Source organism: Plectrocnemia conspersa, unplaced genomic scaffold, assembly GCF_051122295.1.
Source record: "Plectrocnemia conspersa isolate PC_06_02 unplaced genomic scaffold, ASM5112229v1 ptg000005l, whole genome shotgun sequence".
NCBI classification, from domain to species: Eukaryota; Metazoa; Arthropoda; class Insecta; order Trichoptera; family Polycentropodidae; genus Plectrocnemia; species Plectrocnemia conspersa.
In genome coordinates, this window is record NW_028277169.1 from 30952994 (window position 1) to 30969252 (window position 16259).

General features: G+C 30.7%; 1 long non-coding RNA gene and 1 other non-coding gene across 2 annotated transcripts in view; one reads left to right on the forward strand and one right to left on the reverse strand.

Annotated features, from left to right (window-relative positions):
• Positions 1–4973: 4973 nt before the first annotated feature.
• On the forward strand, positions 4974–5047 carry TRNAT-AGU (transfer RNA threonine (anticodon AGU)). The gene has a single exon. It is a non-coding gene; the product is annotated as a tRNA-Thr (tRNA).
• Positions 5048–11961: 6914 nt separating this feature from the next.
• LOC148235420 (uncharacterized) overlaps positions 11962–16259 on the reverse strand; it is a 74136-nt gene continuing 69838 nt past the window's right edge. Inside the window, exons 3-4 of the long non-coding RNA XR_015809506.1 lie at positions 12908–12958; positions 11962–12060 (exon numbers count right to left, since the gene is read on the reverse strand). This is a non-coding gene — a long non-coding RNA (uncharacterized LOC148235420). The remainder of the gene's footprint in view (positions 12061–12907; positions 12959–16259) is intronic.

A 16259-nucleotide genomic window follows, 5' to 3' on the forward strand; every position in this document is an offset into this window, starting at 1 on the left:
TTAATGGCAATTATTGCACGCGATCTAACAATATACCATTTGCAAGATTTGATCGTAGAACGTGAACTGAAAATACCTAAAACGCCTAATGCGCACCGGGAATTTCTGCAACGCCATCATCTCATCACCCTCGGCTTCCGAGAGGAGGAAGTCATCAGACGTCGGCGAATTCCTTCTTGTAATTTAACACCGCACGAAGCATCAACGGCGCCCCGGAGGCTCCTTCTTGTCTTCGAAAGGTGTAAAAAAACGAGGAAGACATGCAAATATAGTCGGCGTGCCAAAAATAAACTCGATCTCCAGCTGATCGATTGGTGCGTAACTGTAAAGAGTATACCGGTAAAAAATACTTGTCTGACAGGATCTGCATGGGAGGCGGTGGGCTTCCTTTCATAAATAAATAATTAAAGGGCGAAGCGTGAAATTATACAGAGTAATAAAAAAAGGACTTCCTTGCAAGATTGATACGTTTAAAAAAGTTTGACAATCATGTGTGCATGTATATTAAATTCAGGGGTATCGAACCTAAGATTAAAATCATAATCATTATTAATTAATTTTATTGTTATATAACTAATTATATTACATTAAAATTTTATAATAATTGATAAAAATGGTATATATATACATAAAAAATCGTATAAAAGACGCAAATTTTGGATTGAAAAAGACACTTTCTAATAAGAGTAAAATATTTTGTAAGGGTCAAGTGGGGTGCACTTGCCCCTATATCAATATCAATTCTGAGCTTAGTTCGAAATTTCATTATTTTTTTCTCATGTGATTTTCGCAGTATGGGGCAGGCGCGTGGTTTTGTTCTCGTCGCTTAGTGCGTGTGGTACCCACATGCAGTGGCGTAGCAAGAATTTTGTCAAGAAAAAAGACAAGATAATTTTTGTAATTTATATTTAATTAAAATAAATTCACTGGCTGCGCTCCGCCAAGGGGGCGATTCAGACCCCCCTACCTTTGCTACGCCACTGCCCACATGCCTTGTTTCCACACCTTCCCAATATGTTTTAAACTTCTTTGAATCAAATCTTAAATCTATACCGAAAATATTTTTTAAAACATGTCATTTCAATGAAATCATCGGTTGATATATATTTTTAAGAAAAAATATTTAAATAAATCTAAAAATGATACAATTAAAAGTACTAATTAAATACATTATTATGCCTAATTATAATATATTAAAATACTTAATACAATAATAACTATTCTATTGCAAAATATTACAGTATATAAAATAAAATCTTAATCATCATGAAAAAATGATTCGCTATTTTAAAATAATAATAATTGGTTTAACACTCCTTCGTTGCATTATCCAATATGTTCATCGACTCGTTCAAACTCTTGTATCTTTATACAACGATGATTTATGTCATATTTAATTATAAGCTACCGCTTTATGTTAGCCATTCTTAAAGCAGATATAATAAGGAAAACGTGAAAATCAAACGCTATACATTTTATTTTTATAAATAATTTCCGTTTACAGTTATTGATTTTTTTATTTAATCTAACCTCATACAGCGATTATTCTGATATTAAAAATACCTTCAAATTCATAATCAATAACAATTTTCTCAAATGGGTATAATTTAATAGTAAAAAAATCGTGCGAACGCGTGGCTTTACCGCTACATTGTGGAGGTCTTGCGGTTTTAAGGTCGGGGGTCAAAACTCGTCTCAATGTATAATTTTTTCGCTAATGTTCAAAAAAGCTCTTCTAATATTTTAATGGCAATAACATAAAAAATATTATGTAATAAAACTATTGAAAGAAATGTTACGGTATGAGATCATGTTGCGGTTTATTTTGATGAATAATTCATTCATATTACTTATAATAATAACGAGTAAAAACAACGAACATTTAAATCAATAGTTTGTGCCTTGTTATAAAGCATGTGAAATATTATATATATTTACTATGAAAAATGATTAGAATAGTCTTTTTTATTTTATACTAAATTTTGTGAATATCATGTTGCAATTATGTTTTAATCCAATTTATTTACACACTTGATAATGAAATGCAGATTTTATCACTTGACACTTGTCGTAAATTATTCTCATCTCTTTAAATGACAAAATGTATCCTTTGATATATAATTTTAAATATAATTAATATTTTAAGGTCAACTGGCTTGCGATAAACAATCCCAATATATTTTTAATAAAAACAGTAGTCATTAAACTATTTTTAAAAAGAGTTGCAATACCGTTAGATATGTATTTATAATATATAGATTCAAATTTCAGGTAATAAAATAAAAATTGCCAGAAAGGAACGGGTAATAAAAATAATTGTCTCAGAAAGTACAGCAAGTATCTTTGTTAAGCCCATTTTTATTTGTGTTTCATATAAATTATGTATTTTAGATATGACTTTGCATTTAAATAGACGTAAAAATATTTTTTTATGTAGCTTAAAATTAAGTTTATTAAGTCAACTGCCTGATTATCTATCGCCGATGCGACTTTTGTATGTGTTTGCGCGTGTGTATATTTTTGTGTCAACGTATGATGTCGAAAAAGCACTTACTACCGTCTCAAACTTTTCTATACCACTTATTTACAGTTTTACCAGTAGAATATTTGAGTTTTTATTTTTCAAGGATTTTGTTTTTTTCATAAGGAATTATTAGCCGGATATAGACTTTATAGTTTACGTGATTACGTGACGTTTTTATTTTTTAATAATATTTGTGTTAAAATAACACAAATATTTTATTCATTATTTTTTTATTTTATTTATTAAAATATTTTCCTGTTTAATTACTAATGTGAAAAAAATAATATCATCGTCGGTTTTTTAGTGACTTACGCAATGTATATAGTTTCTGAACCTTTTCCAATCAGCTCTCTACAAATCGAATACTAGGAGATGCTCTAAAGATAAATACTTGATACAGCGCATCACCGAGATTTTAAAGTTGTATTTGATTACAACTATGTCTAATATTGACGGTGTCAATGCGTTGATGATTTTGAGTGGAGTATATTCGCATATATGTGCTACAAAATCAGATTGGTTTACACCAGAAAAAAAACTAATAAGGATATCTGGCATTAAAATACCAGAGCTACCAAGTCTAAACACGGCATCAAAATCGCTTCGAAGCAAGCCATCTCCCATAAAATTATATTCAGCATGACATGAATTATGTATAATCTTAAAACATAACTAGTAGAAAAATAGTTATGTCTTAGGCTGGTAATTCCTTTGTTTTTATGGCAAAAAATTGAATTCTAAAGCAACCCTATAATATTTGCTAAAAATATTAAATATGTTAATATTTTACAATATAGTGGCAAATTTAAAAACTTAAAAATTCATTACTCCGTTGAATAAGTTCCGCTTTATATAAAACGCTTTATATAAAACATTTAGAAGTTAAACTTGTATCGAAATAAAATATAAAAAAAAAATAGTTTTTTGCTTTAAAACAAGTTTTATATATTAATCGGATCTCAGTACAAACTTTTATAAGGCTATTAATTCCTTTGTTTAATAACTAAAAATTAAATATTTGTTATAATATACAATTTTTAAGTAACCCTATAATATTTGCTAAAAAAAATATGTCAATTTTTTTCAAAATTATAGCAAATTTAAAATCTTAAAAATTCATAACTTCGTCTGATAAAGTTCTACAAAAAAATTTTCTTGATATAAAATGCTTAGAAGCTAAACTTGCATCGAAATAAAATATTAAAAAAATAGTTTTTTGCTTTAAAACAAGTTTTATATTAAGTTGATCGGACCTCCATACAAACTTTTATAAGACTTTTCAATTTTCTTGACGTTGATAATTCCTTTTTTTTAGTTACTAAGAACAGAATTTTGTTGTAATATAGAATTCTTTAGCACCACTATAATATTTGCTAAAAAAATATATTTTTTTGCAAAGTGATGGCAAATTTAAAAACTTAAAATGTCATAACTTCTTCAGATAAAATTCTACTAAACAGTTTTCTTACTGTAAATCGCTTAGAAGCTAAACTTGCATCGAAATAAAATATTAAAAAAATAGATTTTTGCTCGAAAACAAGTTTTATATTAAGTTGATCGGACCTCCTTACAAACTTTTATAAGACTTGCAATTTTCTTAATGCTGTTAATTCCTTTGTTTTAAAGATCAAGACTTGATTTTTTGCTATAAAATACAACTCCTAATGACCCTTATAATATTTGCCAAAAAAATAAAATATGGCATAAAAATAGTTTTTTGCTTTAAAAAAAGTTTTATATAATAAGTTGATCGTCCCTCCATACAATTTTTTTAATAATTTTCTCAAGATTGGTAATTCATAATAGAATAAAAATTTTGAAGTAATATAGAATTCTAAAGCACCTCTTCAATATTTTATAAAATAAGAAGATATGTCAATTTTTTGCAAAATAAAAAAATAATTCTATAGAAATGTGTTATACTAATGAAAAAAATACATAGTAAAATTATAGCTGAAATAAATAACTATATAGATATATAACCCAAAATGACTTTTTTAAATTTGTTAGAAATAAAAAAATTAAGACTCTAAAAAATCATATCTTCTTATAAAAATGACATTTAAAAATAACGTGTATTTTTAGAATAAATTCAATTGTTTATTTCTTAGTTTGTTATTTTTCTCGTTATATTTAAATTTGTAAATAATTATTATATTATCTTATTAAATACGCCATTTTATAACAAACATATTTATATTGACAGCAGTATTTATTTCTATGTCAATTTTGGAACCATAGTATAATGGTTATTAATTCATAACCGCAAAGATAGTATGTTATTATCTTGTTTATTAAATATTTTTCAAGAATAAATTCAAACAGTGCAGTAATTGATTAAAAATACATACAAGTAGAGCAAGATAAATACCGGTTCATATAAAAATCATAATTAACGCTAAAAATAAAATCAGTGCAATTCAGGGTTATGATCGTATGGTTTGCCAGCGGCACCGTGGCTTAGTTGGTTAAAGCGCCTGTCTAGTAAACAGGAGATCGCGAGTTCGAATCTCGCCGGGGCCTATGGGGTATGTACTTTTTATTATGTATTTGAACAAACGGAGTTGACGATCGCTGTGATTTTATATTCAAACGTTTTTTTTCTTATTATTATTGTATTTTTAATATTCTAACGTCTCTCTGTCGTCAAATCGAGGCTTCTAGTCTCGACCTTGATTCGCTATTATTCAGCGTTGATGACGAAACCGCTTCCGACCGCCAAGTGGTTAATGACCTTCTATTGTGTAACCCCCACCACTTTTAAAGTTTATAAGTAGAGGAAATTTTAAACATTTTTAAAAAAATACAATTATTGCACATTTCATTAAAAAATATTTTAAATTATATAAAATAAAATTTCAGTAATATATTCCAAGTCTTATCAGAACAATTAAGTGAACTTGTAATCATTAAAATTCAAGGTAAAGTTTCGCGGTTTGTGTCAGTTTTTTAACATCCAAAACCATGACTCGTAAATGAATTTCGTGATTGTTATAACCGACATTACCACAATATTAGTGAATGAAAAAGTCAAACCGTATTCATATTTCACAGTATCCCTACCTCTTTTTGAAAATATCTCCATTATTTTATTATTATAACATCTATGAATGGATATAATTCAATGTGAATCTTCAATGGACGAATAACACAGACAACATCCGGAAAACCGTGACATCTTATTTTTAAAGTATAAATTTTTCCTGGTAATAAAGGGGTTTGTTTCTGTTATGATAAAGATTGTTTGTTTCGAATTGTTATGATAAAGATTGTTCATTAGACGTCTCCAAAGTGGGTTCGCTCTGATTTCCGTACTTCAGTGGATGCGAAGAGAGAAGCGGCGGTCTGAATTTAGTAAAAAGAAAAAGAAAATTTCTAATAATTTAATTTGGAGTAGATTTTTAACAAAATGATCTTGTGAAATTAAAATTTAATTAAATATCTCATTGCTTTTGAGTGTATATAATAAATAGAAGGCACTGTTTACCTAATTGATTGATTCCCATAAACGGTTGCCCATCGCTGGTTTTAATTACCCATGTACCTGCATTCGGTGAACCTTACATTTCACGGTCGCGGTCCGACGGACTCCGTTTAAGCTTATCCGACGATTAATTGGTCCATTAAACTGGTGGTTCTCAAACGCGTGCTTGTCATTACTCGCTGTCATCACATTTCAACTGGACACAAAACAAACGAGCCACAGTAACGCACGAAATCGTGATTGAATATTGTGTTTATTATAAATATTGTACAATATAAACTCAAGTAGATGATTGAAAAAACACACGCATGAGTCATGCGAGCGATTATAGAAATGACATAGGTCGTGTGTGGCAAGTCATAGATGTCATAGATGAAATTTATGTATTTATTATGCAGATATTTTTAATTTAAAAAATAGTTTTTTAATACCTTATATTGAAATACAGGATACATTTTTTACAATAATCGATGCTCGCTAATAAAATTAAATATTACTTATAATGGAAATACGAAAATCTCATTTGTCAATTAGAATATGTAAGTAGTTAAATCTTTTGCAAAAAACTAACTTTGCAAATATTACAAATAACTGCTGCAAATGTGAGATTAAAGACCAAGAGCTTAAATTTATTAACAGTTTACTATTAATAATTAAAAATATATAATCTGCAAATAATAATTAAGTTAATAAATTAAATATTTCCTAGAGCAAAAGTGTCCTAATATGATATTATACAGACGAAACTCGATAAAAGCTTAGAGACGAATATTTAAATTTAGTTGTTATCTCAATGGGTATAAAGCTTAGTTTTAGTATTTTATTTATATTTACCCATTATCTACAAACGTTCGATCTTTATAGAGCTACTATTAAACTGCAAAATAAGACAATATTGTCGACGTCGGAGCAAAGTTCTACGACCTATCCAGTTTTGCTAGTCTTTCTCACAATTGAGCTCCTTCCTCACTCTCCTTACTACAAAAATGGATATAATTTTTAATTTAAAAAAACTTGTTATGCATACAATACTTTCCGCTTGACACTTTCGTAACGTTGCCCGTACCTTTTCAAAAAAAAGTTAATTATCACTGCAAGGCCCGCATGCCGCGAATGAAAGTTACTCGATAATGTAGTGGCATTATAAGCCAAATAGGTTTTATTATTATTATTATTAGACTACTTGTTGTAGAATTGTATGAAGAGTTATTTTGATTTAATGATTAATTTGGAACGAGGATGATAGAATGATGACAAGGAACTCTTAGCTTACAATTCAAATCGAACTAATTAAATTTGCTGTAAAAGTAATTGTGACTGTGTGATGTCATCTGAAATTTTATTTAAAATATATGCACTGATCTGCAGTTTTTCCTGAAATTATATAAGCATTTGTGAGCTTTTATAAAAAACAGAAAAAAAATATTTGGAATACGACTTTTATGGCAACGTCACTAATGAGCGCGGACAAATGGGCGTGCGTCAAAAGAGCGCTGCCTTATAAGCGCTGCGTCATAAGAGCGTTTACCAAAGTAGCGCTGTAACAAAATAGCGTGCGTCAAATGCGCAGACAGCCATATGAGCGTTTGACAAAAGAGAGCACGTCATAAGAGCGCAAAAATACTTGGAGAAAATCAAGTAATGAATATTTTAGGAATTAGGTATACAAAATATATGTAAATTGTAAGAAATTTAAAAAAAATAAAAATTTACGAGATATAGGTGGTAAAATTAGTATTTTATGTACCAGAGCGTAATGACGATTAAAATAATTAGTCAATGAAAACATTATTATTTATTAATTATTACGTACATACTCGAGTATGGCTCCCCATCCCCATACGTACGATATACATATATTTTTACTAAAATGAAACGCTGATTTTGAATTTATCATTACATTTGTTCTGTAATGTTTCATTAAATTGACAAATAATGATAAACACTACCAAACAAATCTAATGATAGCTAATTTTACCGCCTATATCTTGTGAATTTTAATTCTTTGTAAAGTTCTCACAATTTACTTATATTTTATATACCTAATTCCTAAAATATTCATTACTTCATATTCTCCAAGTATTTTTGCGCTCTTATGACGTGCGCTCTTTTTAAAAGCGCTCATAGATCATAGAGAATATCTCTGGATCCTCGTCGAGACGAAACGAACTTCAATCGTTATATTCGTGTTATATTTTCCGCCGAATCAATTAAAAGACGTCACTGCTGCATTTTTTCGTAAGATTCAGTCGGAATCTGAATATTTTTTTAAGAAAAAATGTATCATCTTGGGTGATTTTAATTTACCTACGAACATTAGTGCCAAATTGAATTAAGTTTAATAAGTAATATTTTTAATTTAAATCAAATAAATTGTGTAAATAATAATTTTGGTGACAAATTAGATCTAATTTATACAAATGTAAATAATTGCATAGTAATTAAGAGCGAATTCGTATTGGTGTCGGAAGATAATTATCACCCGGCGCTAATGATAAAATTAAATATAAATAAAAATGGCATAACTACGAATGAGTTGGAATGCGTGAGCGATCGGAATGATTTCGGATGGTCGTTTGGAAATTGTGTAGATTTTGGTTTATTAAATAATTTACTTTTAGGTATGGACTGGAGCCGAGTTGGCGGGTGCGTTGATGTTAAATCTTCCCTTGCGGCCTTCTATGAGGTTCTTTATAGTACATTCGACCAGCTCTTTATTCGAAAGCGCCCTCAAGTGCTTAACATGTCATATCCTAGATGGTTTTCTCATGAGATCATCTCATTGCTAAAAAGAAAGCACGCCTTTCATAAGTTATGGAAGAGATCGGGACATCCATCTGCTCTCGAGGAATTTCGTTCATTAAGAGCACGCGTTAAGTGTTTAATAATTTCCTGTCATCGCAATCATTACAAAAATTGCCAAAAACAAATTATTAATGATCCCAAAGCGTTCTGGAAATTCATTAGCACTAAACGCGCTACTCAGTCGACGTCGAAAGTGATGAACCTCGACGATAAAACATTGGATGGTTCACAAAATATTGCTGACGGTTTTGCGCAATATTTTCGTTCTGTTTTCGAGGAATATTTTTCGACTTCTGCTCAGTCGCTTCCTACTTCATGTTCTTGGTCTTCAGTACTGACCATCAAAGAAACTGAGCACTCAGATCTTAAATACGGACCTGATTTAATTCCCGATTTTATTTTGAAGGGTTGCGAAGTCAGTCTCGCTGCTCCTCTAAAATGTATTTATGATCTGATTCTCAAAACATCATCATTTCCTAATCTATGGAAATGCACAAAAGTCACCCCTATTCATAAAAAGGGTGACAAATTATATATAAAGAATTATAGACCAGTAGCAGTGTTGTCAGCTCCTGCTAAATTATTTGAAATAATTATTCATAAATATCTCTACAATCACTTTCAGCAAGTTTTATTAGACCAACAGCATGGGTTTCGTCCTGCCCGTTCCACTGTTACTAATCTTCTGTCGTTCACCAAAACGGTGACAACTTCTCTCGATGCCGGAATTCAAGAAGACGTCGTGTATACAGATTTTGAGAAAGCCTTTGACAAAGTTTGTCATACGTTATTATTAAAAAAATTGTCAAACCTCGGTTGCTCAGATAATTTAACTCGGTTATTTTCGAGTTATTTAAGCAATCGTAGACAGTTTGTAACCTATGGTGGCCGATTATCAAAAGAATATTTTACCCCTTCGGGGGTTCCTCAAGGATCCAATCTGGGACCTCTGCTTTTTGTGTTATTTATTAATGACATAAATACAGCAATTAAAAATTTAAGTTTTCTTCTGTACGCAGATGATTTAAAATTATATAAATGCATTCGATCTGTTGCGGACTCCTTCTCTCTACAAAGTGATTTAGACTCTCTGTGGAGATGGGCTTCCGTTAACCGTCTGCCCTTTAGTGTCGGAAAGTGCCATACTGTGTCATTTTCTCGATCCCGTTCGCCATCAGCTTATTTCTACCATCTCGGTGGTAACATTTTGACTAGAGAAACTTCCATTAAAGATCTCGGAATCACTTTCGAGAGCAAATGGAGGTTCTCTCTACACATACACGACGTCTGTGATAAATCTTCCAAGATGCTCGGCTTTGTTACGAGGAATGCCTTTCACTTTGACGATCCGTCAGTTATTCGCATCCTCTATGACACCTTAGTTCGTAGCATTCTTGAATCGGGATCTATAATTTGGAATCCCCGAATAGCCAAATATTCCCTTTTAGTAGAAAAAATTCAAAAAAGGTATTTAAGATACCTTTACAAAAGGACATTTGGTTATTATCCGTTCTTATATCCCAGCGCCTTTCTTTTAGGAGCGTTGGGATATGATTCGCTGAATTCTCGCAGAAAGCTGTATGTCGCTAAGCATTTTTTCAAACTACTAAAAGGTGCTGTCGACAATCCAGCTATTCTCGAGGAATTCCAGTTTTGGGTTCCGGAACATTTTCGAGAATCACGATCGAGACCTCTTTTGATGGCAGTTAGGGCTAGGACATCCGCACTTGCCGACTCGCCTATAGCTGTGGCCATACGGCTCCTTAATACGCTGGCATTGAAAATTGATTTATGTAATGTTAGCTACGAGGATCTGATCCGGTTTATATCTTTTAATTTTAATATTTTATAATTTTTTTTTGTTATGTTAAGTATTGTTTTATTTATTTATATATATACGTTTTTTTATGTTTTATAAATTTATAATTTGCTTTCGACCATCGTGGCGCATTGGGGTAACCTGTTAGGCCACGATGGTCTTAATTTAATCGAAAAAATAAAATAAAAAAATATGACTCTCTGCGCATTTGACGCACGCTATTTTGTTACAGCGCTACTTTGGTCAACGCTCTTATGACGCAGCGCTTATAATGCAGCGCTTATATGACGGCGCTCATTTGACGCACGCTCTTTTGACCGGCTGCCGACTTTTATTTATTCAATAAAAAACAGAAATAGGTACCAACTTTAAAATATTATGTTTTCATAAGAATCTGGAGATGATGCAATATTTTAGCCATCATTGTCGAAATTCATGAAATCCACAGAAATTGTTAAAATTATGAAAGAAAAACATGAAAAACATCCCAATAAATTGGTCAAAAAATAATTTATTTATAGTTGTCTTGATGAATCACTGATAGACATTTAATATATATTTTATTGTAATTTAATTTTGTCATATGGTAGTATAAAAATATAATAATGTTTATATTTCTTCCACGTTTAATACTAACGAGGGTGTAAACTCTTAACCTGACAATATAATTAACATCACCTTTAATAGTTTTCAATTCACGTTATTAATAGCGTCGATGAAAGATCAGAGACAGACGCTTCCTTTCTGCAAAGCGACAACTGTCACATTAAATCATGAGAACATCCTTCCAGTGAGCACGTTATATAATTCCAATGAATATTCCATCTTAACCGGAATAACTATTTTTAAAAGCTTCCGTAAGAGATAGTTCATGAAAAGGAAGTGCAAAACTGTCCAATTAACAAATATTTATTATCCGCTTGTCCTTGGTGATTTTTATCGTTTTATTCTCGGACTTAAGATCATCAATCTCTACCGTCTGATGAAGTAGTCAATCTTGACGTTATTAAATTGGGAGCATCCTTTTGAATGGACCCCTGGAGTGTGAGATTTGGGTACGTTGTGAATTAACGCCATAGTGTTTGTAATGAAATTAGGTTTTGATGTTAGGCACGCTTTAGTGATTTTCTATCGTATTATTATATAATGTAAAATATAAACACTTTTATATTTATTTATTATAATGTTTTTGTTGATAAAAAAATTAAAGACGCTATAATAAATAAAGTGAGCCATAGTATTTATTAAGAGATTATCTTCTGTAATCGCATTTTTTATTGATAAATAATTGTTTTTACATTAATACAACATAATCGCTATTAATTGGATGATAGATCATGTTGTCGCCGATTATCTACAACATCAGGTTTTTCCCGTTTCCCAGATTCAATTACTTGAAGTCGATGTGGTTCGCAAATTATTCCATCACTTTAATCGCATTCAGCAAAAAATATATAAATTTAATGTCAAAAAATATGACCTTGATTCACGCTTTATACAAAAAGTGCAGCTATGCTATCGATTCGTTTCACTGGCATTTTCGCAACTATTTCAAACAATATATATTTTCATAAAAATATGAAAAAATCCGCAAAAACTTATATTATAAATTGCAATTGTTATTTCCACTAAAGCTATTACTTTACATATAAAAACAAAGAACCTTGCAGCGAGAATTAATTTATTAATTTTTAATATACTTTTTAGCAAATTACTGTAAGAAATAATATAATGCTTAAGCTATTACTCTCATGGAATAGTTGAATAACCATTAATAGTATAATTAGCTTTAATTAGTTCGTTTAATTCACAATTAAACTGTTCAGAAATATTTTAAATAATTTATTAAAAAAAAATCACAATTAATATTTAATGAAAACGTTTATTAGACCATATAACTACAATAAACTTATTTATTTATCTACATACATATCTAAATGTATATTATTATTATTGCTACCGGTATAGTGTAATTCATAAGATTATCGTTCATATTCAGAAAATACCTGTTTTAACTCCTCAATGCAATATAATTATATCATAAAAATTAATATTTCACATTTCAATAAAAAACCTTATTTTAACAAAAAGCATATGGCGCCTCTACTATAATAAATATTTTAAATTAAATAAAAATATACAGAGTGACTGATAAACAACATATTTTTGAGTGCTTACGTTTCATAAAATTATCATAATATTGCGACAAAATTAGCTACAAGATTTGCTAAAAGCGTATGTGAGCAAATATTAAAAAAACGGTGAAATCACTTACCTTAAAAATGTGATGGTCTGAGGCAAATACAAAGGAATGCGTTGCATATCTCTGAAAAAATATCAAAAAAAAAAACACTCGTTATATGTATTTCACTCTATATAATAAAAAAAAACATGCATATCTCTACAAAAAATATCAACGTAATCACAATCGGCTTTGATGCCAAAAAAGTGGAAATTTAGAAAAGCTGGTAACAGTTATTACTATATATAAATATCCACATATAAAGGGAAATGTAGATGCCGCTATTAGAAATGGAAATGTAGAGAGTGTTTGGTGGCGTGTCGATTTGTATTATTGTCGGTTGTGATTTTTGATTGCTGCATCTCATTAAGCGCCAGTCTACCAAACGCTGGACGCACGCCATTCATCAGTGTGGGATAGCAAGAGACCGTTTGTGTTAAAATCCAAACCCTTGAGAGGAAGTGAGGTAGAACGCAAGGCACTATCTAGGAGGAACAAAACATAGCAGAGTAACGCAAGTGTGCCAAAGGGCTCGGGCAGCATAAATACCCCTCGTAGACCTGGAAGGTGGTGCTGTTACGAGGATGATACGCAATGTATACAGTTCAGTGCAATGCCGAATTATGATAATTCTCTTAATATTACAAGATTAACAGATTTTAAAAATAGCAAAAGAAGACACTAAAAATAAAAAGGGCATCTTGGAAATTTTTGCTCAAGAAGAATAAAAGGGACAAAGAAGGACAACATTTTTGCGGAGGACAATCCTCCTTACTGTAGATAATAGCATTCATTCTTATGCTCAATCAAAGATTGCCTTACATTATTAATAGTTTAATATACTTCAACAATCGTAACATGGTTGAAATATTGAACATACATTCTTTAGAAATTTTACATACGCCTCATGATGCGCGGGGACTGAGAGTTCTGTCAACTCCTCGTGGCGTAAGCTTCGGCGCGCACACTTTGAACGTTTGGGCATACGACGATTTACGCAGATGTTTACGTTCAAAAATACTCGAGCGGCTCGAGGATTCCCTAACATCTAACGCGTTCCGCGACAATTAGCGTGCAACTAACATGGCCAGATGTCCTCCTTTGAGGAGGATTGTTCTCATTTGAGTAAGATCGCATTCCCCCAAAATGTTATTCTCCTTTTGTCTTTCTTTGTCTTGCAAAAACAAAAATTTCCAAGATAGCCTTTTTATTGTCACTTTAGTGCGATTCCTGAAATTCATAAATATTATCATTTAATTATTTATGCGGGACGCAGGACAAATCATTATTATGCGGGTCTGGCATCCTTAAGTGTAATAGATATTGTTTATTAAAAAATATTAAAATGATTAAAGGAAAATCACTTTTTCAAATGCAATGTAAGGACGAAAAAAAAATGACTTAATTTTACACCAATTTTACAAAAATAAAATATATTTGACAATCAAATAATCATTTATGTTCAGAAATTTCGCTGTGTGGATTTTTCGTTGTAGGCAATTTTCGTCCAAAATACAGAAAGTCCATATTAAGATGACGTGAATATTCAATCAGACGCAAATAAATTTTCGAAGCTATTTAATTTTGAATATATATTGCTTTTAAATAAAATTATTACTTTGCAATGTAATATTTTTTTTAAAAGCTAGGTTTTTGGACAAATATTTTTGCAAGTATATTTTTAACGAAAAATACCCAAATTCAAGAAGTTGCTGTGAATATTTAAATTCTTGTTTTGGGTTTATGGGGGTTCTTCCTTAAACTCGTGCACTAAATTACCGTAACCACGACAATTATAAGAATGAACGTGATAAAAGACTGTAACTGAACGGACAAACAAATAAAAAATACATCTAACGCGCAAGGCGCCACAATATGAACCATCTCTATGATTCTCCAAAACAAAAATAAACTTTTAACCCGTACTTTGATAGTTAATCGCTTACATAAGCGTTATGGTCACAAATGCGACCATTTTGCATATATTAAATTACGCACGTCCAAACACACAAGTTATACATACGGCATTATAAATGCGATCCCAGCAGCATTCTTTGCCCGTTATTATGAATAATGGCGTTAATCCACGGCGGCAGTGGTGGCGCACCGCGGGCCCGCGGTCCAGTTAGTCACAATTTGCGAGCGTCCATCTTGACAAATGGGTCTGCGCGCCCTTGCGGGGTCGCAGAACGGCCTTGAGCGGCCGCCAACCTCTTGTAGACCAACCATACAAACCAGTCGCAGAGCTTTTAATACCTCTGAATACGTGCATATGTATGTAGGCACTAATACTCAGAACTTACGACTGACGCCCGATAATATCTTACTATATTAATATTTTATTCCCTGAATATACTTGTCCAATAATTTCATTTTGACGAATGAAAGTACAACAGGGGAGACTGGGCTTGTTAATAGTATCCTATTAAATTGTTAAATGGCTTAACTTATGTTTTGTTAACATTGTTTAAGTTAGGATTGCATATTTACTTGTTTTAGCAGACGTCTTTGGTCAAGTGAAAAGATAGGGGTTCGCAAAAAGCATTACGTGTTGTCTATCGTCGTCGTTCGACGTTATTCATTTATTAAAAAAAATTATTTGCATTTTATTTTTTTATATTACTTTAATTTAATATGTTACATTGCAAATTAATGTCATTTATTTGATTATTATATATAAATATATTTTTAACTCCGTGCATTCCTTTGAATTATAAATAAAAATAATATATTTTCATTTATATAATAAATAATAACGATAATAATTTTAATAATATATTTTAATTTATATATTATATATCTGTATATGTTACCTTTAAACTATTTAATAAAATCTCTGAGGAGATAAACCGACACTAACAAATTTCTTTATGTAATGGTTTAAAACAAATAGTAATGGATTTTTATTTAATGACTATATTATATCTTATTCTTAAAAGCTTATTTTAATATTCAAAGATACATAATAAATAATAATTTTAATATTCATTAGACATGTTATAGAAGGCAAAGGATAGACAAAGGCACTTTTAATATTTAATGCCTCGCCATTTAATGTTATGCCCATAATGTATGCATTTTAATATTGACAATTTTCATTGCCTTAACTCTTAAAAAGGTATTAGTTGTATTTTATAAATTTCTGCAAATTATCGCGGAGTTTCATCATATTGCAAAGACCTCGAAGAAATTAAATTGTAATAAACGATTGTGCAATGTATACAATTTTATTTACATTTGTGAAAATTGTGAGAGAATTCATCAAATACCTTTTGTTAGACGAAGATATAATTTTGTGTCGGTGATGCATAGCTAAAAACCAAGGTCAAATGTTTGTCTCTGTCGGCGCTTTTCAAAACCTTTGGAAGTTCAATAACTTTAGAAT